Source organism: Etheostoma cragini, chromosome 5 (assembly GCF_013103735.1).
Source record: "Etheostoma cragini isolate CJK2018 chromosome 5, CSU_Ecrag_1.0, whole genome shotgun sequence".
Classification (NCBI taxonomy): Eukaryota; Metazoa; Chordata; class Actinopteri; order Perciformes; family Percidae; genus Etheostoma; species Etheostoma cragini.
The window spans coordinates 2,337,277-2,362,642 of record NC_048411.1 but is presented as its reverse complement, the minus strand read 5'-3'; the positions used below and the strand labels follow the sequence as shown (position 1 = coordinate 2,362,642).

General features: G+C 40.1%; 1 long non-coding RNA gene across 1 annotated transcript; it reads left to right on the top strand.

Annotated features, from left to right (window-relative positions):
- The first annotated feature begins 391 nt into the window (after positions 1-391).
- LOC117945149 lies at positions 392-17,223 on the top strand. The gene is made up of 3 exons (XR_004656742.1): positions 392-401; positions 1,821-1,827; positions 17,144-17,223. It is a non-coding gene; the product is annotated as an uncharacterized LOC117945149 (long non-coding RNA).
- The last annotated feature ends 8,143 nt before the right edge of the window (positions 17,224-25,366 follow it).

The window sequence follows — 25,366 nt, the reverse complement described above, 5'->3', positions numbered from 1 at the left end:
TTAATTTCAGTGCTGGTTCAATGGCATCAGAGTTTTGGATAGTTGTCATGGAAACATTAACTGGTCATGTGACAGGAGCTGGGAAGATTGTCAGCACAGGCAGCCAAGTGACAGAACTCTGATCTAATAGAAATCACACTGGTCGGATTGACAGCAGTCTAGCCCAATGGATTGGGGGGTGGGAATCATGTTTCGGGGGGGGAATCATGTTTCCCCCCTTGCCCCCCCTTTCCCCCCAGTCTAGCCCCCCCCCCCCCGCTGGTCCTTGTATCAAAAGGTCTCTGTTTGAGTTTTCAAACCAAAACCGTTTTGAGTATTTTGAATGCAAGGCACAAACTTAGTAAAAATAGTAAATAGTAAAATAGTAAAAGATATTAATTTTTAAACCAAAACTTAGTATTGTAGATGTAGTCTGAACCATACCAGGTCATCTGGCAAATACTCCTCAGCTATCCCCTAGCTTTTTTCCCTTCTTTATAGTAACATGGTGATGGAGACAGATCTGCTGATCCAACCTCGAGGCTGTTTCTGTAACTAAGGGCCAATGCTCCTTCTTTCATCAGCATTGTAAAAGCTCGCCAGGTTCAGTCCACATACCAATTTTAAACCTTTCTTACTTCTGACTTAACTTCTTTTTTGGAAATACATAATTCGTAATCCCCATGGATTCCTCAGCAGCAGTGCAATTACTGCGATGGAAGAAAAACTGTTTTTGCCAGATCCTAAGCAAGATTTTAGCTGGTGACCCCCCTCAGTCCGTCCCAACACCAATTATTATGTTCATACAATAACTGCATAGCTTTATGTCTTTGAAAACACAAAATGAAAACACTGTTAAAGAAACAAGTGAAAGAAAATTACAAATGAATACAAAATGCTTAGTTCACTGAAATCGGGGGAATTATGGGGATGCAAGGATGTGACTGAGCTCAATGAGAAATAAATATGGATCCTCAAATAATATTAATAAAGAATCAATAAAGGGATCCAACCTTTTAACACTCAACAGTTTTCTTTTTTCCAAGAATTATAAATTGTTTTAGTTATATAGCACCTTTCAGAAATTGCTTCCCGAAATAAATAACTATGTAAAAACTTATTGTACATGAAAATAGACCAACAAATATAGACAATTTGGCCGATTAAAAGACCATGAAATAGAAATAGATCAATCTCTTTTCATTTGCTACTGCATCACTGGCTGTGAATGAGTTACAGCCTTCAGTTCACTCCGGGTGTCATCCAGTCTGTGCGGCTGCCATGAACCCGTGGTGCTATCTGACCGGACCACGTGGTGTTAAAAGTCCTGGCCCCATTAAGCATCCAAGCCTGGAAGAACTCCTTCTCAATAGCCTGGTCAGCATGTGGGTCATGCTAAAAGTGTTTATATAAGCTGTTTGAATAGTGATACGGGTACATGATGGCAGATAGCGAGAGCGAACAAATATTTGACAGAGGATGAGCAGCTGTTTGTCAGGATGCCATTAAGACAGCAGGTTGCGTAGCACCTTTTACTAAATGCTTTAGTTTGTCCCCTCCGACAACAGCACCACAGCTCAGCCTGTTCCAATATGACAGAGATGTGTAAAACATGTCATAACTAGTGTGCGATTTGCTGGGGGGGGGGGGGAGATGCATGGGATTTCCCCCGTATTCCTGACTTTGCTGAATTATTTTGATCCCTGGAGGGGACAAAATGTATCCCCCCTGAAAATGATCCATGCTACTTCACCAAAAGACCAGATATTATATACCATGGAAGTATTTCAAACTAAGTAACACACTGCATCGGTCTATAGTGCCACACAACGATAAACCAGAGCAGCAGTTGCTGGTTGTATTTAGCCGCTACAGAGCTCCAGGACGCCGGCTAGCAGCAGCATTTGTTTAGCCGCCAATAGGTGACTGTGATCCGGGTTCAGGTGTCACCACATGATGCTCCTTTCAGGGGCCATGGTAGTGGAGTTTAACCGGAAAAAGTGACCGTCATGCAGTAATGACAGTTAAGCTTAACCCTTGTGTTGTCTTCCCGTCAGCATTGAAAATCAATGCTTTTTATCAATGTTTTTAATTTTTTTACATTTAACACTACGTAACACTAACTTATTAACTTTAGTTTCACAGTTATTTTTGGAATTTATGCTCAATAAACCTCAATAATAGGAAATTATACCTATTATTGTGTTATATATGTTTGAGTTAGAAAAGCAGAAATTAGGAATTTTTTAGACTAAAATTAAAGGAATGGATGTTGATGGATAATCGCAGACTGGAATATGTCAACTTTTACTCAATACTATTTCAAAAACACTTTACGTTGTTGGTGTTTTAGGATATGAGTTAGGAGCTACCTCCAGCTGAATGAGTGATACCGACATGCATATTGCAGGCTCTAAAGACTGTTTCTTTAGATCTCACCACTGACAAATGAAGATAATGGTAAGCCTTTGAAAAGGCGTTTTTCCTCTTTCTCTCACCAGGCTGTGTTACCTCTAAACCCACAAATGGCTGACCTTTGAAAATTGCTCTGTTTAAGCCTTTGCTTTTTAGCCTTCTGTAAATGTCACATAATGTTATTGGGCACTGGCAGCACAGGATCATTAATCTTTCCTGCGCAGGCTGGCTGAGGGAAATATGGCGCGTAGAGCAGCTATATCACTAAGTAGGGACATCAGAGCAGAAGTGTAAACATCATTTGGACACTGCAGTTTTTCTGCTCAAATGGGTTTGATGTTGATGAAGAGAGACCTTCTTTTCAAAGTGCAGTGATGCACAGTGTTTGATCGATACTTCCAGGAAGGTTGGCGGTTATTGCACTTCTGAAAGAGGTGGAAAATATGGAATCCTCCTTTTCAACAAAGATATAGAACAAAGTTGTCCTCTGTAGTCCAATTTTCCACTCTAGCAGATCGTAACGTTGGTAATGAATCTGCTGAAACTGAACTCAGGAATTCTCTTTGAAAGTTTTATTTGACAACATATCAGCTATGATTTGCTTATAGTTAAATATGTAGTAATTGTCTACAACTGCAATACTAGAACATTTTGAGAAAACTGGATAAAAGTCAATAATTCGTGTGGGTGCTGTTCAGCAGCATGTTCAGTTCACATTGTATGTCCTAGTTTTTCTCATTGTTATTCTTCTGTGCTTTTTTGCTCACCTTTTAACTCAAACAAAAACTCATATAACGATACTTTATACTTAATTTAACTTTAAAGTCAATTCCACACCAGCAAGCTGTATCATATCAGCCATTAAGTACATTACAAATTCCATTTGTTATTTATAAATCTGCTCAAAAGCTTGTTACAATGCCTTTTACAATGGAGACTCCAGCTCATTGGCACCTAAACCGTGGTTGCAGATGCTGTCGTAGTCCTGCTTGCTGCCCTGCACTGCTTCTATTATTTCTAGTTATAGTTCTTATTGGTACTGTAATTGCTACTGTTCAACATACCAAGTGCTATAATTATAATGAATCATATGACTCTATATCTGTAGATCTGTTTCAGTGTCTCTGTGTCTCAACCAGCTCCAGAAGATGGCCACTCACAAAGACTCAAGGTCTGTCCAATTGCTTTCTCGTGGGAAATTGTTGGGTCTTTGTAAATCATAGCGTGGTGTAGACCTACACTGTCTGTAAAGTAGACCTAGATATCTTCTGTAGTGCTATTATATGCGTAGATCTGTAATCCCGATGTACAGTATCTTCTTTGTAATGTCTGCTGTGCTCTAAGTACTGTTTACAACTGTAAATAAGCAAAAGGCTTAAACTGTGACAGAAGCAGCAATTTTATCATGAGCAAAAGCACAGTTTTTGTCACTTTGGCAGATCCTCATAATGGAAAAAATTACCCAGACATCCTAATGTAAGCACACAACTACACACACACACACACACACACACACACACACACACACACACACACACACACACACACACACACACAATAATACTCCACAGCCCAAGTAGACTCCAAGGAAATTGAAACTTCAGCAGTGCTGCCAGCAGGCCTTGTTGGCATTCACATGGTTGTGGCAGGTAGTGTCACTGGATGGTGACAAACGATGGTGTTGTTTTCTGCTTCACAACACCAGCAGCCTGAAGCAATTTCAGACTTTCATCTAGCAGCAGACACACATGCATACTGAAGCACATACGCATACAGACGTCTGCAGACACTCCATTCACAAAAACATGAGAACACATGGAGTCATTCATGCATACATGGGTGTACACATGCATGCACACACTTTGCACTAATTCGTCTCTTTCACACACACACAGATGCACACACACACATGCACACACACAGCCACCACAGAACTTCTCATGCATGTCACAGTGTCATCTTAGCCCGGTGGAGTCACTTTATTATAAAATGTGAAAATCCATTCCATTTAATTGTGTTTAATCAGATGAAAAATAAGGCATTTCCAGGTCATTAATCACATACACCCTTTCAGAGGGGGCCCTGTCTACCTTCTTCACAAAAGTCTCAATCACGTTCATTTAGGATTTAGAAAGCCGACATAGGGGATTGACTAGATCTAAAGGGACTAAATTATTTCCTAAACAGCAACATTGACTGGCCTGACCGGAATACACCTAACATTACATAATAGAGCCTGTAAGATATTGAAATAGCTCTGGTTTGAACCGCCACGATACTGTGTTGTTATCCCTTCAGGGGGTTTGTTTTGTCATTGTTTGTTAATGGATAAGAACAGTGGTTGCAGTGACATTGCAAGTTGCAGTCATTGCTATCACAGAGGAACTCCACACTGCTAGAGTAGTCTCCCTCTCCTCTGTTGACACCAGATCTTCCTCTCCACCCTGCACACTCTCCCTGTTCACATCCTACCCCAAGGACCACGCTTGCATGGTAACATGGAGAGGATCTGTGTCTGAATCTTGTAACATCAGTACTGGGGTCCCTCAGGGTTCCAATCTGGGTCCCCTCCTCTTTTCTCTTTACACCAAGTCACTTGGCTTTGTTAACCACTCATATGGCTTTTCTTATCACAGCTATGCAGATAACACTCAACAATTTCTTTTTTTTTTCCATCTGAAACCCAGGTGACATAACAAATCTCGGCTTATCGGGCTGACATCTTTCAGTGGACGCTCTTGATTTAACAGTCAATCTAAGTGTCACACCTCACATTTGGTCTTGAGCTTTGGGTGATGACCCAAAGATTAAGTGAAGCTGAGATGCCAATTCTAGATGCGTTCTAAAATCATTAATATCCCGAGGAATGACAAAGGTATTCTTGCTTTTAGAAAGCATCTAGGATTGGCATCTCAGTTAGCTAGCCTGCTAACTGGCAAGTCAAAGTACTGCAGGCTGACAAAAAATCTGAATGCATCCCAAGCTACAGACAAGATCAGAGCCAGTGAGTGTGTAATAAATCGGGAGGGAGTGTGCTGAAGCCATTATCTTTCCCCACTCTGCTAGCCGAGCAGTGCAGTGACCTGACATCATAACAAATGGAGGGGAAAACACTGCCATGAGATGTAAATTCCCACTCCGCTCCCCTTTGAATGGTGGAGTCTCCTCAGAAAGTGAGGCACTGACCCGTGGCATCCACTAAGATCTGACATGACAGGAATGGAAGGATTAGAGAGATGGAGGGATGCCAGTGGAAAGAGGTGGGGGAGGGGAGAACCCGCATAAGGAAAGGCTGTGTAAAAGAGAATTATGTTTGCAGAGGATAAATTAGATGTCATGTCAAGCAACATATAACTGTCAGATGGACTTCTGCACTGCTCTCTACAGTATATGACAGGCACTGGGCAAAGTAGTATATATAGTGTGGGTGTGTGTGCCTCTGTGGAAGGCAGTAGATGGGGCCAAGCACACTCGTCTGTTTTTGTTAATGAAATAAAAACCTTGTACTATACTACAATTGTATTATTTGTTAAAGTATGAAGTTAGAAACATTATACAGTTGTGGGAACGTGTATTTTATCACTTGATAGGTGACAGTTTTTCCTTCTTTATTTCTATACTATGCATTTGTAATCAATCTTCTAATGTAACTGTTTGTGGCATCTTATCAAACTTATTTCTCCAAACGACAAACTCTTCCTTCAGCATGTGTCTCTAAGGAGATTTGGGGTTTTATGTCCCAAAAAACAATTGGACAAGGTTAATTTTGATAAAGAAATCCAAAACCTTTCTGTATTTTAGTGTTTTTTTGTTGAATCTGATGTTTTTTTAGTTAAAGTTATACCGTGGCTACGTACGTAGGTAAATGGAGACACTGACCCTCCGGCGTAGCCGACAGAGGTCGCTCAGCCGTGGCTTGGCAGCGTTGCATTTCCCTTCTGGGTTCTTCTTCTCCATAAACATGAAATCCGGAAGATGGTTAACTCCCTACAGATTTCCCAACGTGGTCAGAAAGCACATGTGAGACAGTCCTTACTTGCTCCAGAACCAATTAACATCACTGTTTTACTCCTTCTACTACACGCTCCCCACAAACACACACACACACACACACACACACACACACACACACACACCAGTCCTACTGCTCTCTTAAAGGGACTAGTATAAACTTCAGGCCACTTATGTAGGCTACGGCGAAAGCTCTGCGTGAAGTCTCTTTTTCTTACGTTTGGTCCCTTTTTTCAACACATTTGACGTCTTTTTAATTGTTTGTCACTTTTTGGACGTTTTCAACGCTACGTAACACCAACTTATTAACTTTAGATTCACAGTTATTTTTGGAATTTATGGCCAATACACCACATTTATAGGAAATTATACCTAATGTTTGAGTTAGAAAAGCAGCAGGAATGTATGTTGATTGATCATAGACTGGAGACTATATATACTGGAACTTTTTCTCAGTATAATTTCGAAACCACTTCAATTTTTTTCAAAGGCTATAAATCTGAATAAGACACCCCAAAATCGATGAAAGTAGAGATTTGTACTTGCCAAAGAGTGTTTTGTGGAATCAATCATGTTATTTTGGGTAATTAAAAAGAACATTGATATAGGAAAACGGGTCAATTTGACCCAAGGACAACATGAGGGTTAAAGTCTATAAATGACAGTTGTATTATCGAGTCATTCTAAATTAAAGAAGGATAATCTCTATATACAGAGCATATATTTAAAGTGTGTAAGGGGGTGGTGGTGGGGGGTTCATTCTCTCAGATTGTTGTTTCATATACTAAAAGCTTTTATTGCATGCTTAAAATAATTGTGACCACTTGTCATATGGCACTTGATGCAGGCCTTAAACTGTATTAGATTATTACTGCTGGATTTGACTTCCTGCAGTTTATTAATATTAAGATGGCTTTCACTTCAGGAATTGGTTTTTGCTGAGCTTGGCAGGCCATTTACTACATTGCTATTGCAGTTTTCTTTTTATAACAAGCATATCTAAAAAATGCATTAAGTATATGCATTTAAAAGTCATCACTCAGTCAGAACAACAGAAATCAAGGCAGCTTTCTTGTTAAAGTCAATGACCACCAAACCTTTGTGTACTTATTTTGCACACTATCAACTGTTAGACTGCAATTTGCTACATTCATCTGCAGCTAAACATAGAAAGGAAAAACAGCTTTTACTCCTAATTCGGAAATACTACACTGAACACCTTTTTCAGTGACCTTTTATGAAACACTTGCGCCATTTGTCATTACATGGGAAGATGTGGTATTTCCCCATCTCTTCCATTCACACTCACATCGCCTGACCTTCCTCCACAGTTCTGCAGAAGATGGTCTGGCTAGTCCACACAGTTCTGGAATGGGAGAAAAACACGCTCAGGTTTACTAGTATTTCTTCACATTACAATCATCTTAGGCGGGAGAGCCATGGTGCCTCTGCTTAATAGTCTCAGGAAGGATCTTGTTTTGGTGGAACATGTGTATGTTCAGAAGTAGTTTCAGTCGTGCAACAGAAAACTCTGATTGGACAGATAGTCTAGCTAGCTGTCTGGATTTACCCTGCAGAGATCTGAGGACCAGGTTTCATTAAAGAAAACAAAGAAATGGACTCCTGAAAATGATCAAGCTTAACTATTTACAAAGCAAATAACATAGAAATGGTAAATGTCAATGGAAGCCAACACAGGTCCTCAAAAATCCACCGGAGGTTAGAACGCCAACATAGAGACAGAGGACAGGGGCGGACATCCGGCTGAAAATGAGAGACATCCTACAGAATTTCTGGCGTCACCGGAGCAGAAATGAAACGTCTTTGATGTAGACTACAGTCCCAGTTACTCTCCGTTTCTCAGCCCCACACATTCAAACTCTTTACCTCATGGAGGTGGAACGCTTTCTGACCACCAGCCACATGATCAGATGTCCCTCTTGGACACAGTGGACAGTTTATTGTGCGACTCTAACCTTTTGTACTCCTTCATTTACTGTAGAAAATTAGTATTGAAGAGTAGTATTTGCATTAATCTGCCCCTACTGCTTTACAGATACATTTGAATATTGTGTTTGGTCCACAGATATATGATGACTAATAGGTTATGGTATAATTTCATATTAACAAGTTCTGCATTGAGCCACACTGCCAGGTAGATATATTCAAATTCATACAATCAGTTCCTGACATTATGTATCTTTTAACTTTGTCCTCTTGTCTGCGTGTGTCCCTTATTTTTCTTTCCAATACAGAATGGGGACGCTTGTATTTAATATAGTTATTACTTGAGAAAATTCCACCTTGTTAAGACTTGAAACTGTGAAAAATGGCCGCTTTGTGCTGTACATTATTTCCTCTTTTCTTCATCCTCTCTCTGCCCCATCATTGTATTCTATTGAAGCGCTCACTGATGAAAAGAAACAGGCTGCCATTGAAGAAAGGAGCGCCTCTCCCTAATTTGACTCCTTTCTCATTATGAGACTAGCAGGTGGTATATGGAGAATATTGCTATTTAATAAAGGTTCATTTCACCAATACAGTGTTGCAAATAAGTGCATCTCCACATGAGATTGGCTTTATTCTCCTGTGTGAACACATGGAGGTTGCACAAATTATGCTGACTTTGTTCGGGTGGACAGATCACTGTCTTGTTCTGTAGTCTTTCACAGAATTCAGTTTTTTTTCAAGAGTGTTGTTCAAATTTACTCACTCATTTTTTATTTGCTACTGCTTCCCATCAAGACTGAACCATAGTAGCAAAACGCATGGCATTCCTGCAAATACTTACTATATAATATAACTTTTTCTAGCGTGACGACACTCTACCATAGTTCTTTAAAATTGTACTTCCATCAATGACTGCGTGCATTTTTCAGATTATCAAATCAGATTCTTTTTTAGTGACTGTATGGGAGTTACCAGGTAAAAGTGGGGGGTTGAAACTGAGCAATGAACCCATTGCCATGATGAAATACCATGTGGCTGGAGAATATTATAACAGTGTTGAACAAGTACAACCTATTTCATCATAAAAACCACCCAATTACCCAGCATCTTTAACCCTCTGAGGTGTGAGGGCATTTAAAGATATCTTCTTAAATTCTCCTTTTAAGTTTTTTTTTTGCATATAACTCTTCCCCATGTGTTTCATATTTAATTCTTCAATACAAACTCAACTTTCTGTATAGTGAAACAATACCCCAAATAGTTCCAGAGCAATGTATAAGACGATAATTTGGCCCCAAAGCGGAAATATTACTCAAACCTCTTGTGAAAACCGAATCACACTCACTTGTTTTCATGCTTGAAATGAAGTTACAAAAGTATTGGGTTCACAAAAGTAGCTTAATGTATGAATTACATAGTAAATAAATGTCTGGTTATGAGTAGGAGTGTTGGACGGGCTGGCGAGTCTTTTGTCCTCAGAGGGGTACATTTCAATTGGGTATGTCATTAGTAATTTTTCTATATATGTATATATAGTATATAATACCATTTACTTTAGTTTTGCAGCTTAGTTACCTGGACCATTAGGTTTTTCCGAAGCATATTACTGCCACACCATAAAAAGGAATCAGCATCACGTTATAATGAGATACTTTTATGGACCATCATTAAACAAATCTAGGACTACTCATTTCATTTCATTCATTGCCTCCAAAGAATCATTTGTTTTTTCTCAGTACAGAAATGTTGAAGTGAGAAATTTTGCAGAATGACAAAGTTCTGGTGCATGGAAGCTGTCTGTCTGTCTGTCTAATATTGAATCCATTAATCCCGTCACTGGTGGGAGTTACAGAGCACTCCAGTCACATAGGTTGTATGCTATTATGCACTTGTTGTTATGTTGATAACTGGGAATATTAACTTTAGAGTCAGAGCCAGAAGTGACATAACACAAGAGGAGTGCTGAGTCATATATTGTTAAATGAAGCTGCAGCAAGCTAAACAGTAAAGAGAGAAACTGTTTTAACTTTTCAGTTATGGATAGACATGCGCAGCAAAGGGCCGCAGGTCGGATTCAAACCCGGGTCACTGCTAGACTCAGGCAACATGGGGCGACTGCTCCTACTGGGTGAGCTAAAGACCGCCCCATCCGCTGGGTGAGCGGGCAGCACTTTTTCTGCAAAGGCGTTTCCATCAACAAAAAAAAAAAAAAAGGCTATCCGCTTTTTATAACAAACAGTTGTTGAAGAAAGCTGAATCCATCTGTCTGACAGCCCCCAACCCTGCACCCCTTCAACTGCCCGCCAGTCAGAACCAACAGATATGAACACCCTCAGCCATCTCACTGCTAAACTCAAATAGAATAGGGTAATATCAGCTGGACCACCCAACCATGCTTGCTTAATGGCTTTTTATTAAGATTTGTATTTGTTTATTTCCCAATAATTGTTGTATTTGAACTGTTCTGGTGTAATTACTGTTGTCACAGCTGCAAAGCCAAATTCCCCTCTGACAAACGGATAAAGTTGAATTGACTTGATATCCCATTAAGTCTGTTTCCACAAAGCCCAAAACCACCTCAAGCGAGCGTAAACAATTTTTTTTGCACAATTGATTTTTATGTTGTTATGTTATGAATTGTTATATCAAAATGACATGTTACATGCAGCTTTCTAATGCGATACTTCAAAATGCACATTCCAAAAATACCTCCCTGGAACCCTAGCAACTGTTAATATTGGCTTTGGTTTTAACAGTAGCCTCAATCATTTCTTATAAGCAATATCGAATCCACCACCACACATGATTTGAATGGCATGATGTCCCAAGAGTATTCATTGTTCAGGAGAAGATATGTCTTACTGCAGGATGGCGGTTGTCCTTGTTCATTCCACACGAGCATAACAAGCAAAGACACGGCATTCAGGTAGCGCGATCTCTTTTGAATTCCCTTTTCATTACTTTAACCCTTGTGTTGTCTTCCCATCAAAATTGAAATTGATGATGCTTTTTATTGATGTTTTTAACCTTTTCTTACGTTTTTGTCCATTTTTTTAACACGTTGGACGCTTTTTTTCAGCGTTTGTCACTTTTTTTCACGTTTTCAATACTACACAACACTAACTTATTAAGTTTTACAGTTATTTTCGGGATTTATGGTCAGTAAACCACTTTATAGGAAATGAAACCCTATGTTTGAAAAGCAGAAATTAGGAATTACTTTGACTAAAGTTAAAGGAATGTATATTGTACAGACTGGAATATGTCAACTTTTACTCAATACTTCTTCAAAACTACTTTTCATATGCAATAAATTTGAATAAGACACCCCAAAAATTATTGAAAGTAGAGATTTGTACTTGAGTGATGTGTTGAGTCAGTCATGTTATTTTGGGGAATTAAAAAGAACATTGATATAGGAAAATGGGTCAGTTTGACCTGAGAACAACATGAGGGTTAATTCTGGTTCTCTTCTGATAAGAATCTTTAGCCTTTAGCCAAATATGTATTAAACTCTCTCAGTTTGGTGTTCCTCCTTTTACTTTAACATTCCTAACATCTACAGCAACAATGTCCAAGCGCACAAACAGACTCCTTTGTTTTGTGTACTCTGCTGGACGGATGGATTGTACTTGTCGGACTGTACTGTGGGCGACTTGTTGAGTAGGATGAGAAACATTTAATCAGAAAGTCATTGTCGCTCATTTAGCTCAAGTTCAATCACAAGTGTTTGATAGTAATCTTCAGCTGGTTGTCTGGCATCAATCACGAGGCCAAGGATGGAGTGTTCAAGCTCTTCAAAGTGACCTGAGTGTTTGACCCTTATCCCGTGACAATACAGGGCACATGCAGCCTAATTGAATATACAGCTAATGAGGTAAATTGCGGGCCCAGAAATCAAACGCAGGTGCTCTCTTGGATCTTCTTCATAGAAGAAGCCCTGCCCTTATACATTAAAAGGCATCTTGAGCAGAATAAAACGAAGAAGACGTCTGAGTGTTTGGGACACAAGGCTTTTCAACCAGCCCCTCACGGCTTTGTTTCCTCTGTGCTGGTTCTTAGGCAGCAGGGACTGAATGTCAGCCTGCTGCCTATGAGACTTCAGCGCTGAATATCAATTAGCTGCCTGGTCAATTACCCAGCCTTTTGACATCAATTGTACATATTTTTTTCAGAGAATGCATTTGCATTATTATTCAGTCGTCATCCTATGTACATGCATAAGCATTAATACGGTTGAAAAGACAATCCTGCTACCGAACAGAAGCAGAGCAGTAGTTTGGAACATGGATAGCTCTATTTTTATTTCTCTTTTGCTGGTAAATGGATTTGAATTGATTCAATTTAAATGGTTAGTATGCCAATCTAGGTCAATTTACAATATCCTTAGGTTGCTGCCTTCGCTTTACTTTGTGTCATTTCTATTCAAACAAAAATATGAGAAGACATTTTTATATGAAATCCTTCAGAACAAAAGCCTTTTTTCCCCTAGACATATTTTCTTTTAAAAATTAAGAAAGACACATATTTGATTTCCTTTTGGCTTTGTATTGTGCTATAAGATCAGATGTGATTAATTTGTTAGGGCAAGGTTGTACGGAGCTTTTCCTAAGCACATTTAGCATTCTCACACTAAATGCTTGCTCTTGGGGGAACTACTGGAATTGTTGGGGCTTTGGAAATTATAGAGTGTGGTCTAGACCTACTCTATCTGGAAAGTGTCCTGAGATAACGCTCGTTAGGATTTGAAACTATCAATAAAATTGAATTGAAATTGAGGTCCTCCTACTCATCTTCATCAGTGAATGGAGTTGGCTCAGTTGTCATGGAGTTGTCCTAAATCTTGATTTAAATTTTTATTAATGGAGTTTTAACAATACTAATAATTAATACTTTTATAATAATTGATTATAATCAGCAGTGGGGAAGAGTTTTTTCACTCTCTTGGTGTAACACGCTACACACGCCTAACAGAGATGTCAGAGTGGGGGGGGGGGCTGCACCTGTTGATGGGGGGGTTCGGTGCCTTGTTTAAGAGCGCCTTGGCAACGCCCACGAGGTGAACTGGCTCCTCTCCAACTACCAGTCCACACTCCGTACTGTGGTCCCAGGGGACTTGAACCAGCAACCCTCTGGTTCCCGAGCCAACTCTCCATGGACTGTAAACTATCAGTTATATTTGATATGTGTTGAGTCAGATTTCCCAGTGAAATCAGGCTTCATGTGTTCTTCTGTGCTCGTTTGCTTTAACTCTGGGGTCTTACTGGTGGAGTCTAGTCTCTGCATGATGACCAGACTCTGATCTATAACCTCCCAAAGTCCCGGGTAGTTATCCTGCAATATTATCATAATTCACACATCCTCGTGACCCTTCAAAAGCAGACTAAGCTTTTTAATCTGCTTTTAGGTTGCATTGCCTTTTATTGTTTCAGCCGAGCAGCCCAGATGTTCCAGGGGACTTGCGCAGGTTTCGGGTTTTAAGTTCTCTGATCTCCTTTTCTGGTCTCTCTGTGGCGGCAAAGCCGTGTCTTTTGTCCCTTTGCTTCTTCCAGTTTACTCGATACAGTGGTGGGAAACCCCGATGTCACACTTAAATCATCATTAACTGTCTTCCAACTACCTTATGCGATTCATTTTATAATTCTGATATTCCATCCATCTTCGACCGCTTATCCGGTATCGGGTCTGATATTATCATATCTAAAATCATTATTTGCAATTTAAAAAATAAACTTAAAGGTGATTTATGATTTGCTTGCCAGTTTCTGTCATATCTATAATGTAATGCGGGTCATATTACTGATGGAACATTTCCAGTTGTATGATTTGGTTTAGATTTACTCATTAGATGTGACTGACTGAATTTTTGTCCAGCTGGACATTTGTTTTTGGGAAAGATTTTTTTTTTAAAGAAAATTAAGAAAATCGGGTCTTGAAGCACTCGTACTGGAAATCTAAAATCTGTGATTTTGGATTTATATCGTGGTTAGGTTTTTACAATTTGGTATTCACTTCCTTATTAAATATTACAGTTATATTTAGCTTCTTCTCCAGCCGCTAGCTCCAGTGTTCCATAATAATTTGCTTTGAATCGAGAAAGAACATTCCATCATCAATGGTCCAATCCAGAGCACATATATCAGTTTTACTATTATTGGCTATTTTTCAAAACCCAGTTTGTTGACTAGGAGTCAGTGCAGTAACTAACACACGCTCACACACATTAATCCCAGTGTCCAGCATCGTGTGTCATGCATCAGGATCAGTCAGCCACTTAGCCTCAGCAGAGGGCAGTCTTACGCCAACTTTCCTCAGCAGCTGCCCCTCACCTGCTGCTGTTATCCCAGCCCTGACTGAGTCTTACAGCTCTGTCTCCACTGTCCTGAGAACCATGCAGTACTCTGTAGTTGATTAGAAATTATTGGAGTGTTTCCTGAAGAGCTAATACAGATTATTGGGACCAAGCCCCTTAAAAATCGAAAGCTATTTTTAACTGGTATTCATAAAACCTGAATGTTTGTTTAGTCTATACCAGACCGGGGGTCCTCAGAGTCATTGCGTGGGATTTTTCTTGTTAAGTTTTACCCAAAAATTGAAATGAATCCAACATAGTATTAGCAAAGATATATCAGCCTATTTGTAAAAACAACAACATTAACAACACTGATGATGGCACACTGGCCTATAGGTAATCTAGACATTATGGTAGCCATCCACAAATACAACAGGCTTAAGGATTCACTGTGCCTTTCACATGTATGTTTGAAATTCAAACATGCCGTTATATGGCTATGTAAATAGTTATTTTAATAGCTTAGTATTGTGGGTCCCCATGAAAAGGTATGTATACAGGCCTCAGGCCACCCTACAAGTGATTGTAGGCCCAGTTTATTATGCAGTTCAATATGCAGTAGGGGTCCCTTCTCGTCTCTCTTTCAGGTTAGGGGTCCTTGGCCCAAAAAATGTTGAAGACTCCTAGTTTATACTTCAACTCTGGAGCATAGACTTGTACTTTTAGGGAAAAAAGTTGTGGTTGGTCTGACATTTTTTGTGGTTGGTCTGACATTTTTTTGTCAGACCAACCAGTTTTGTAACTGCATGAATTAACCCATAACGCTTTAGTTGTCTGTAGTGCATCAGTGATGTCATTGGTTTGCCATCTTGACGTGCCTGCGGCCATCTTTACTGTTGTGTAAGGATTTTGACTGTAGAGTCATATCCTCTTAAGTCTAACGTGTAAAGTGAAACAGTGAGGTCATGTTTTCCCCCATCTGAATAATATATGTATATTTACAGTTTTTCTGAACAATATTTCAATGTATGTTTATTTTTTGCATATCCCATGGCCTCTGGCCACATTCTTGGCCCTAGCATAGTGTGTGCCATGTGCACCATTGGGTATTTTTCTGGAGCTTTCAGCTATCAGACTTCACTCACTTTCTATGAATACCACAGAATATTGGCATAATCATCTTTGGCTTGAAGAGTGGAAACGCTTATGTTATTTGGTGACTTATGCAGATGAAACAGGTGCGGACACAACATTTAATGCAGTTCTTACATTTAGTGATAATGGAAATCTTCATTGGATCCTTCAGTGAATCCTTCTAAATCTGATGGAGTTCATTTTCCTCTACATGTGGAATAGCTTTCCCAATACTTACCAACCAGCACTCTCCTAGTTTGCATGATGTCATACGTCTTTGATGGATTATTACCAACAAGTAGTATTATTGATACAAATATAAATGCAGCTTGCTGCTGCTTATTGTATGTGAGAAACAAACAGAACACACACAAACTGAGGTGGCTGTGCTGTAGACATGAAGCACCCAGGGAAACGACAGCCTGTTGGTTTTATATTATTTAATTGGGCCATTTTTGAGATCCTATAGTGAAAGAAAGGCTGCTTGTTAGCATTGCTATCATTACAGTGAAGCTGCAGCCTGCAAGCCATATCAGTCCTGCAGCAGGAACAGCCACTATCAGGTGGCTACGATAGAGCAATCACTGCTGCCATGGCACCAAGGAAAATATTACACTAATATAATGATAATATGACGATGAGTGCAAAAACATGGCCTTAAGTACACTGGGAACTGTACAAAAATGAGAAACAGAATTGCTTCCGGGGAAACCAACAGGATGGAAAGCCTGAACTTTGCTGTATGTGTTGCATTCATGGCCCTTTTGCACAGTGGACTACATTTGTTGTGGCACCCTGAGAAGACAGGCTATAAGTAGTAAAGAGGTGTGGAAACGGGCTGTTTGTGAACATGTGTGCTAATGAAAACACCCTCTAACCCTTCCTTTCTTATTCTTCTTTGTTTTATCCCTGTAAATCAGCCACCAACAACTCAGAGTGTTTCCGGCGGACTTACAAATATTCTGTCTCACGTATGGTTGTACGTCATGTCCTGCGTCACTTCTCACGTGTTTCCGTGACAAATTGTAGTGTGTAGACCAAACTTGGGGATTCCTCCTGATGAAAGATCTAGTAGAGTATTAACCCATGTCGCCCATCAGCCAGGTAGTGGGAAAAGAAGAAAACAAGACAGAAAGTTGTGCTGTTGAACATTTACAGCAAACTGACAACTTTATAGTATAGTAGTAGGAACTTAGCTGACTATATGTGGCTCATGGGCGCGGGGGCAACCCGTTGTCACTCCCAACTCGTCACATACTGACGTTGGGTCAGTGGCTCTCAGCGTCAGATCAAAACCCGCCCGTCAGCGTCTGTGTGGAACGCACCGGGCAGGGCAGCAGCTCGACCACGACGCCACAAGAGACAATGGTAGCGAGTAGTATGAAAGACTAAAAATCTGCATAGGGAGGCCGGTTGGGGCGGTGGATCGGTCAAACAACACAAATAATACATTCTGTAACCCCACCCACCGTCTTTTCCTAAACCTAACAGTCCCATTCTGTTATGGTCTGGTGTTTTGTCTTATTGTGGTAGTCTGTTTTCCTGTGTTCATTTCTTAGCCTGGTTACTGTCTTGTCCTGTGACTATTGTATGATGTTATTTTTGGGCTTTGGTTTCCTGCTTTATATTGAAGTCTGTCTCGTCTTGTCTTAAGTCTTACTTCCTGTGTTTTGCGGTCCCGTGATTGCCTGATGTTGTCCACCTGTTTCCCAGCCCTTTTGTCACCTGCCTCTTGTTACCTTATATATTTAGTTTTTGTGCTTCCCTTGTCCTGTGTCAGTACATTGAAGTGTCTTTTTTTCAGTGCTTTTGGTGTGTCAGTTTGTCTCTGGTTCCTGTCGGTGTCCACAGCATTTTTTCGGATTTCTCTTTTGGACATTTTGTATTTTTGAGTTGATGGATTTTGTGGACTTTGTTTTTGTTAATAAATCCTCATAATCAACTCCTCACTCAACTCTGTGCATATGGGTCCTCTTATCCCCTGAACCCCAACACGTTCTTGTGTTGCATGGCAGTTAAATTTATGTCCTGCCCAGAGCGTCAAAAATGATGCCAAGAGTCCCGAATAAGCGGTCCAAATATGAGGCCAAAGGCGCCTGACCAGGCGTCACTAATTGATGTGATGGGATGAGAATGTGTTTATGTGATTCTGCAAAGGAATTTCAAAGCTGCACAGGTAGGATTTAAGACATAAAAAATAGAAGACACCTCATTTAAAATCTTGAAATAATAATCACACAAAGACATGTTGTCATTAAGCAGCAGAATGGCTGCTAGCCGTGTTGTATTATTGTATTATAGGATTATTATTACTCATTCAACTTGTATTCATGTAGGCAATATATAATTATTTACTTTTTCTTCTTGTTCCTAAGAACATTTTTGTCTTGTTTTATGTTGTCATGTCTGTACTGTCTGTGACTAACTGTATGATTGATAATCATTGCATGTATTTGGATGCCGCTGTCAGTGCTTCTGGCCCAACACACGTCTCCGAAGGGACAATAAAGTTTATCTCTTCTCATCTTATAGCAGAACTCTTAGGGATCAAGGTTCTGCTGTAATTGTGCGTAACGTTAGGGTCATCATCAAAGTAAAATTTAGATTTGCAAAAGGGGGGGTGGGGATGCATTGCCCTGACTTTTATGTAAAAATAAATTAAACAACTCTTTGAATATCACTGATTAAGATCATTCTGCTTCTAAAGTAATGCAAATAAGGTAAATATGACTATTTAGGTGCATTCTTAATGAATACTTAGAATAACTCTGCCCACTTTGCTAATGTATTCCCTATATTAGCAGGATGTCCAGGTAATGAAGCAATCAGAATGCACACAGTTGCGGTACCTCTGCTATTTCTGCTATGTGGGACCACCAGATTTCCAAAGTTACAAATTCCAGATTTCACCGTAAACGCAACATCCAACCGTCTCTGCTGATAAATGACCTGCCCCTGCCTCTCCTCTGCGCCGCGGATGTCAAAGCTGGAGCAGCTTGTCACACATGCAAATCAGCCCTGTGTGGTTCAATCCCTTCGGAAATACATCAATTAGTTGGCATGGAGATTTGATTGTCCAGCAATCTTACTGCCAGGACAACCCCCCCTCCCCCCCGCTCCCCCCCTCCCTTCCCTCCTTTCCTTCTGGATGACAATGAGGTAATTGTTCCATAAATAGTATGGTATGTAGTATATATAGAGTATGCACGTGAATGTGTGGATTACACTGACAGCCTAGATACTACAGGAATAGCACATCAAATGATTATCCTCTTAATGTTAACTTACCAAAAACAGTTCAATACATGTATATGGAAATAATTAATTTCATGACATTTAAATACAATATTCTTCTTAAATATAATTTATTTTTTAACTATAGTCTCTGTAAAGAAGATGGATAAATAGATAAATAGATCAACACGATTTTTTATTAATTTGTAGATGAATGTAAATAGCTGAACCATTGCAAAATATAAACTAGCAGCTGAAATGACTGTCTGTATCTCTCATATTCAGTCCTTTTTTGAGGGGTTGCTTTAGCCTGGTGTAATTTCATCATTGTAATTTCATGTCTTGATAAACAACAGGGGAACACAGCTTCATCACAAGCCTTTTTGATCTTCTGGAGAGGTGCATCTGCTATTCCCAACAAACCAATGCGTCTCATTGTGTTGCACAAGACGGATGCAACACCCCTTGATCTAATTTGACTCAAAATAGCTGGACAAAATGACAGAAAAGTATTGCAATTTTTTCATTTTCCTGCATCTGAAGTTCCTACTCCTTCAAAGGGAAACAAGATGCCATTGGATGAGGATGACACAATAATGCCATTTTCCCCCACAAAGACATATTTTTTCCCGATACAACCCCAGACTGAAGAAAAAAAGTCCTCAGAGTATTTTACATCTAAAATAGAGTCTAGGATGTTGTAGTGTGGATTTCTAAGTCAGACCATTGTGTGTTAAAGGTTCTCTGTGATGGGTGGAATGAGTAGCACAAGCAGCAGCGCTAGTTTAGCTTTGATCTGCAGCAACATGCATTAAGACTGAAGCATTTTTCTTCCTTGCATAATTCTCAGACAAAATTGATTTGTCTTCTTTCAAATTCAAAGATACCATACACACACACTTGCGTCTCACTATCTTTGTGGGGATCCACCATTGAAATAAAGCATTCCCTAGCCTTTACCCTAACCTTAACCATCACAATTATATATCCCTTGGGGGAATTGTTGAGACTTTATAAATTATAGAGTGGGGTCTAGACCTACTCTATCTGTAAAGTGTCTTGAGATAACTGTTACGATTTTATACTATATATTATATAGTATAAAATATACTATATATATATATATATATATATATATGCTATATATAACATATATTGAATTGAGTTAAACTAAAGTCCTAACCTGAACCCATAACCTCACCCTAACCATAACCTAATTCAAACCCTAATCCTAAAACCAAGTCTTAACCCTTAAACAGCAGCAGTTGTGTAGTCCAGCGTTTTGGGACCACAAAGCTGTCGGGACCCCACAAGTATACTGTATTCCCAGTTTTTGGACCCCACGAATGTGGTTAAACAAGAACACACACACGCACACACAGTTAAGTATTAGGCAGCTCATGGATGTGTGCTAGAACATCAGCGCACGCACACACACACGCACACACAAACTCACACACGTACAAAATGTAGGGCCTTCATAGAGTCCCCAATTAATGTCTAATTATAGTTTTGTCTTGATGGCAGGAGGCAAAACTCTATCATTCCCCTAATGGCTGTGGTGCTTTTGTGCTCCTAGCAACCGGCCACTCTTTTGTATGGGCTACATACACTCTGAGGCCTTGTGAAAGCTGCCTATAGATCGCTGCTTTGTTATTTATAGAGCAGCATTTCATAATGGCCTTCACGAAAATCAAATAAATCAGTTGTAATAAGCTAGTGTCCACTAGGACAGGTGCATAAACACAAAAAGAAAATAGCCAGATCTACTGTGGGTTTACTGCTGGATAGAGACAAAATGGCTAATTGACTTCTTTGCTTGGTATTAGTGGTATGTCTCTGCGGTATTTGTTTAATTTACAAGGATTCTGATGCTGCTAAAGCGGTTTAATCAACAGAAGTCTGTTAAAGATCCCATGACAGGGTACTCTTTGGATGCTTTTTATATAGACCTTGGTGATCCCCTAATACTGTATTCGAAGTCTCTTTTATATAGACCTTAGTGGTCCCTAATACTGTATTCGAAGTCTCTTTTATACAGACCTTCGTGGTCACCTAATACTGTACCTGAAGTCTCTTTTATATAGACCTTAGTGGTCCCTAATACTGTGTCTGAAGTCTCTTTTATATAGACCTTCGTGGTCCCCTAATACTGTGTCTGAAGTCTCTTTTATATAGACCTTAGTGGTCCCTAATACTGTGTCTGAAGTCTCTTTTATATAGACCTTAGTGGTCCCCTAATACTGTATCTGAAGCCATTTCTGAGTCTGTAGCTTTTGAGGAGGAGAGGGGGGGGGCAAGGTGGAGGCTGGGGTTGGCCTTTACCAACTGCTCATTTGAAAGCCACGATGTCTCTCTCTCATGGGTCGGCCAAATTCTCTGGGAAAGGCAAAGCAGAGAAAGGGAAGGTAACCTTTCCCCTTATGACCTCATAAGGGACACTATTCAAGATCGGCCCATCTGAGCTTTCGATTTCTCATAGCCAGAGCTGTAGCCAATATTTATACATCTAAAATAGAAGTATTTTAAATTTACGTAGTGCCATAGTAGGGCCATGGTGGAGTTTAGGAACCAAACAACTAGTAAGGGTTAGGACAAAGATATTGGTTAAAACTTCTACAAAATCCAAGTGGCCCTATATCCATGCCATCCATCCATTTTTTTTTTTACAAATTGCCCCCTGTATACCTTAACACACATCAAATGAAATCAAATGTGTAGCTCCAGCTAGTAGTATGCACAGCAATGGACTGATAGACGCTCCCGCTGGTGGGTGACGTAATGCGAGCGTGTGACAGAAATATTACAATATGACGGCCGGCTGGGAACAAATAATCTTGTATCACTGTGAACATTTGAGATGAGAAATGAGCAGTGCATAGCAGACTCTTGGTTTATATTTGATCAGACCGGTGTTGTTTTCTCTCGCTTTGAGTTTGGTTTCAGTATACACAGGATAAATGCACAGAATGCATGCTTTTAAAAGCATCAATCATTTTTCTGTCTCTGAATAATTTCAATCATTTGAAATTGCCTGGCTGGAAAAAAGCCTAAAACAAATATAGTAATAATAACAAAATAATTGAAAGATTTTCCCATTACCCAGCTTAGCCACAGTGCCTATGCATATGAACTTAAAAACAATGTGGAGTGCATCTGGGCGAGCCGAAGGGGCAGATTAGCCTGTGTGCGGGGGGGGGGGGGGGGGGGGGGGGGGGGGCGGCGGTACATGTACATGTATCTGTGCAGTATGTGTACACTGTATCCCAGGCCAAGTTCCCCAGTGAAGTTGCAAGTAAATTGAGGAAACCGTAGAGAAGTAGAAATGTATTTGATGTGGTGGTTGTTGTTTTTTATAATTTTTCAAATTAAGTACATTTCAGACTTAAAATGTATTATGGTAGGGTTGAGATAAGGTCAGTTTCCATCTAGTGGCCCTGCTGTCTGGACCTCTGCTGCCTGTGATCATGGCCTCCATGCGTGTGGTAGTTGTTGGGGAAATAAACACCTGTTGATATGCCTCAAGCCTCCTGCTGTAATTATCCAACCGCTTTGTGGCCATCCTAACGCCAAACGCTAGTGTAAAAATATGGAAAATAATACCAAAATCGCAACACTCAGCTCCATGAACCTGTGTCGCGGAGTCAGAAGGCAGAATCGTGACCCCCCCCCTTCCAACTCCCAGAGTTATCCTCCCCATCCAGATCCAGTGCTACCACATCTTGAAAAACCTATTAGTATTAGTCCTTTTGGCACCTTATTCATGTTTTTTTCTGGTAAATTTTAGCTAACCGTAAAGATGGCTAAAAGGGAGGGGGGGGGGGTTAACCAGCACCTTTTAAAGAAGTCACCAAAGCACTTTTCCTCTTCTTTCCCCCTACAGGTTGGAAGCGGAATTATCCATTATTGTTACTATTACCAATATTCTTATGTCCCATTCAAACCAGTTAATGAACCACTTAAATGATTTTGAAAAACTTATTTTAAGGTATAAAAGAATCTTTGATGTTGGATCGATCGATATTGAACTCCTTCAATATCAATAAATAAGATATCTGTTGTATAACTGTGTGTGTGTAAGCAATAACAAAACAATGCCATTTGGCAGAAAGAAAGTTTTATTATTTTGACTGAGAACCCCCCCAAACAAAGAATTGAAGTTTGTATCGAATCAAGGGTCAAAAATAGGAACCGAACCAAACCCTGGGTTTGGTGTATCGTTACAGTCCTACTGTACCCCCCCCCCCCCCCCCCCCCCGTTTCTCTCACTCTAAAGCAGGATGTGACAAAGGCTTCAGGCCACAAGGTATGTGGCCTCAATGATACTTTATCTGTTTGAACTATATTACTGTATATGTAATGGCATTATTTAAACCGATATTTGAAAGTTAATAGTTAATATTGTTCTATTAGATGTATTAGCTTGTGTTGCTCCTCTTTAAAAAAAAATACAAATGAAAAACCAACCATGGCCCTTAAAAATGCAATATAAATAAAAGTTATCATATATTATTAATATAAATTAAAATGTGTTAAAGGTATGGACTAATGACATGTAAAGAGTTATTTCATTGTATTCACAGATGTTCATAGTTATACATGCGTATGGATTGTAGACAAGGAACACTATTACTAAAAAAGACTAGCTTTACATTTAGGCTCAGCGTATTTGCTTGACTAACCACTGCATCGCATGACTTTTTGATTTTAGATTAGCCTTTTCAGCTTTGTAGCCATTTGACACACTAATCAATGAACTATCAATAGTAGGTGGGACAGGCTTTATCTAAGAAGAACATTTAAAGACCCAGAAAAACATTTGACTTCCATGTCAAGGGTCAGAAGAAGGGTCACAGGGGCCTCAAACAGTAAATCCTTCCAAGGATGCCTCCATGGATTTTTTCTTGTCTAATTGAAAATGCCCTGACATCACAATGGAATTATTCACCCATAGGGTAATTATGTCTAAGGCCCGGACTATATAGTGTCCATAAGTGTAAAGGTTACAGACGTAAGCTTGTGACTGAGAGGTTGTCGGTTCAATCCCCAGACCGACAGGATTAACTCTGGGTGGGGGAATCTCGTGGACATAACGCTGCCTTATTCATAAAATATCCATCAGGTGTTTGTCAGCAGGCGTTCTGTCTCTCATCGTCACAGTGAAAGTGTTTTCTGTTCTGCTCTGACATTAAAGAGTGAAGATACTGTTGATATTTACTCAACATTTTCTACCTGAGTTTACAACAAGTGTTACTCATTGTGAACACAGCCCAAATCACGCACTGGCCTAAAAAGACTTTACTATACTCAATCCTTACCTAATATATGGCTGTCAATTACTTTGTACATCACCCTTGAGCTACACAACCATCAAAACGTGTTAAGTCTCAATAAGCTGTATCAGGATACGATTGGACAGATAGTCTAGCTAGCTGTTTGGATTTACCCTGCAGAGATCTGGGGACCAGGTAACCATAGTCCTCAGATTGGACAGATAGTCTAGCTGGCTGTCTGGATTTACCCTGCAGAGGTCTGAGGACCAGGTAACCATTGTCCTCAGAAATTAGTCGCAGGTTAGAGCACCAACACACAGACAGAGGACGGGGACGGACATCCGGCTGAAAGAGGGAGCAATCCCAGAAGCGGAACGTCATGGATATAGACTAGGGCAACAGTCACCAGGCGTGACGAGATGCACATCTGTCTGTCCACTGTGTGTTATCCTCGGTACACAGGGTGTGATGCATTTATGTGGGACTTGTAGAAGCTGTGGTTGGGACAGCTGCTCTGTGATATGGTGTGTGTGTGTGTGTGTGTGTGTGTGTGTGTGTGTGTATCGGGTGGGGGGTTGGTTGGTCAGACACAGTGACGTCCAAGACAGATCTTTCTCTCAGCCATGCTGGAGACAGAAGTGCTGCTCGCCTGCGTCTCCGGGGAAGCTTCTAGTGTGTCTCTGAACGTGGTGGCGGCACGTTGGGTAACCAGATCACTACACACACAGCGCTAAAAAGCTAACAGTCTGGACTCAAAAAGCATCTGTGGTCAATACTTTCACTCTTCCCTTTCTCTCACTTCCTTATCTCTATTTCCTCATTTAGGAGAGCATTAGGGCTGCTGCCGCTCACCACACATCAGGGACAGAGTAGCAGAGAGAAAGGACTGAAAAAGGGGAAAATTAGATATATTCCTGTCCTTATCAGTATGAGAAGTTGAGGTCCCTCTTCATCCACGCCTTCAGATGGACGTAACCCCTACACGTTTATATCCTCCGTGTAACAACTTATTTAGTGGATTCACCTTATCAACCTTACTACGTTTGTAGACTGACTTAACAGACTGACTAATTCAATC